Genomic DNA, 2,639 nt, shown 5'->3' with positions numbered 1-2,639 from the left:
TGCCACCGGCGTGTGCCGCCCCCGGAGCGCCCGTGCACCATGGCAGAGGACAAAAGATGAGCGCCCTGATGGGGGTTTAGTTTGGGTTTATTTTCCGGAGGCTCCCGTAGAGCAGGTCCTTGTCACGCCGTTATTAGGGGCTCTTTCCAGGCTGTGCAGGAAATGTGTGGAGTCCTGGGCTGTGTGACATGTCATGGAATCACCGGGGGATCCCAGAATGGTTTGGGTTGGAAAGGACCTTAAGGACCATCTCATCCTATCCCTTTGCCGTGGGCAGATGTCCCTGGGCTTTGTTTTCCTGTGCAGGAAGCCACATTGTTTAACAGTGATATGCCAAAGGCTGGAATTTAAAGGTTAGTCCTTACCTGTGCTTTATGAAATTCCCACTGATTCTGTTTGCAGCACGAGGGCAGGTCTTGGACACATGGGCAGGTGTCCAACACCACCACACAGAGGTTCAGCTGTAGGACCCCCAGCCAGACAATGTGATGCCATAACTGACTGACTGCACTGGAGACAGGTCTGAAAAAAAAAAAAAAAAGAAAATAAAAAAAGGCAGTGAAAGGTGCCAGGAAACAACAGTAAATCCGATGGAAGCAGTTTTATTGTTGAAGATAAGTGATATGCGTTAAGGTTGGGGTTTTTTTAGCAGCTGGAGTTGGTCTGAGCACGTCTGTTCGTGCAGATGTGTGTGGGGATTACTGGGAGCAAGACCAAGGACGGTGGCAAAATCAGAGAGGGATGTTCTGAACACACCAGGCTGCGGTCGATTTTTCAGTTCGCTGCTGAATTTCCCGATTTTGTTTTAATTTTAGGCCAGGCTGTTCCCAAGTTACCTGGCGCCATCCTCTCCCTCCGTGTGCCTCTGTGGCACGCACGAGGGAAGCTCTGGAGTGTGGGAAAATGGTGTGAACTGGCACAGCGTGTCCTGGGAGAAGCGTGTTTGGATGTGGGGAAAGCGGCGGGTGTTGTGTGCAGGAGGCAGGAGAGGGTTTATTCCGTTTTCATTTGAATAAAGAGCATTGAATCATCTCTTTTGCTCAAGGGGGGGGGGAACCAGATGGCTGTGTGCTTGCAGGAAGGTTTTATTGCAGCTAATAGTGGTTTTTGCTAAGGACTGTGTACACAATGGTAGAAGATCAAATACTTTTGTGGCAATGCCTGTTTATTTTGGTTATATTTGTTTTTCTGTGCTTTTGGTAGCCCCAGTAAGACCTGACACGCTCAGGGACATGTCAGGCAGCATTTGCTCGGTGTTTATTTTAATGCAGCACTTCATAATAGTAATTTTTCAATGGTCACTTGTAGCCTTTAATCCAGATTGCTTTAATCAGCATTTGTGTTCACTGTTGGCATTGCTCTGTCTTCTCCCGAGCTGTCTTTTCAAACATCATTGGATTTTTTCAAGTGAAATCTTCATGCTTATTGCATCTGTCACTTCTGGGATTCACTCCAAGCGAAAGGCAGGGATTCAGTTTAATGGCAATGAGGAGGAATGTGCAGAAGGGGGAAATATCAGCTTTTCCCTGGGTGATGCAGCCCAGGGTGCCGAGCTCTGCCCTCGGTGACATCGTGGTGGCCACGTCCAACGTCAGACTTTAACGACGGCTCCGTAGGATGGCTCATTAAACCCAAACGTTGTGTTGTGATGGGGAGGGAATTTATGTTCCTGGGTTTCATTTGGTGATTGATTCCGAGGAATATCCCTGGGATGCCAGCTTCCTATTCTAAAGACACGAGCAAAACACCTCCTGGCCTGAGTTTGCAGCGCGGTGAGGTCATCAGCGCACCACTCCCAGGGCCAGGAATGTCCTCTTGGGCAAGCTCACAGGCACATTTTCACTTGACTTTTAAAGTCTGGGTTTGTTTGTTTTGATTTTGTTTTAGTGAGGCCTTTGTGATAATCTCAGCCCTTCTCTGAGGATGTGTTGGAACAGAAACTCACTGAGGATTTGAAGTGCCCCAGTTTAAGCCTTTGCAGGGCATAGGAACAAGAATTAAATGTCTGTGCTCTCTTCTAGCTCGCTCCCTGTAGTCTCCCCCGCTTCATATTTTTGGGCTGGTGTATTCTGGTGGGTAACTCTGAAAGTGGTCTGATTAGAAACTGCTTAGAGCTTCAGTTTAGTCAGTTCCTGGAGCTGTGTCTGAAAAGACAGGCTGCTGGTGGCTTGGGGCTGACAGGATGCGGACTGCTGAGTTTTTGTCACGCTGTGCACAGTTGCAGGTGGTGGTGAACACCAAGCTAAAATGAAGCAGAAAAAGGTTTTAGGCTTAGCTGAGTGACTCAGGAAAGCAGCAGTGAAAGTCCATTTTTCTGGATGTGTTGGCTACACCAGTATGGTTGGGAATTGTTTACCAGGCCCTTTCTTTTTATCTGCTAATAGAATTGCTTTGTTCTGCTTTTCCTCCTGTGAGTAACCATGCAAAAAAATGGATTTTTTGTTTCTTTTTTTTGAGGTTATAATTGTTCAGTACATGACTTTTTGTGGCTTTTCTCATCTCAAGCCACACATAGGCATGTGAAATACCAGCGTGACACAGAACTGCTCAGCTGCTCCCAGGTCCCACCGGCAGCTTTGCAGGGCTTTTCCTTGGAGGAACAAACTATCTGGAGAGGATCCTAATGGAATATACCAGCC

The 2,639-nt window shown here is 47.6% G+C and overlaps 1 protein-coding gene across 2 annotated transcripts in view; it reads left to right on the top strand.

Moving 5' to 3' along the window:
* Positions 1–2,639, top strand: part of CORO1C (coronin 1C) — a 50,106-nt gene that overhangs the window by 9,285 nt on the left and 38,182 nt on the right. The window contains exon 1 of one of the 2 annotated variants that reach the window (XM_017734871.1): positions 336–353. The exons of the other annotated variant lie outside the window; for it this stretch is intronic. The gene's annotated coding sequence lies outside the window, so the exon portion shown is untranslated. Of the gene's footprint in view, positions 1–335; positions 354–2,639 lie in introns of those variants that run through there. 2 annotated transcript variants of the gene reach the window in all.

The sequence above is a fragment of the Corvus brachyrhynchos genome, unplaced genomic scaffold (assembly GCF_000691975.1).
Source record: "Corvus brachyrhynchos isolate BGI_N302 unplaced genomic scaffold, ASM69197v1 scaffold114, whole genome shotgun sequence".
Taxonomy (NCBI): Eukaryota; Metazoa; Chordata; class Aves; order Passeriformes; family Corvidae; genus Corvus; species Corvus brachyrhynchos.
The sequence above is the reverse complement of the archived record's forward strand: the minus strand, read 5'-3'. Positions and strand labels throughout refer to the sequence as shown.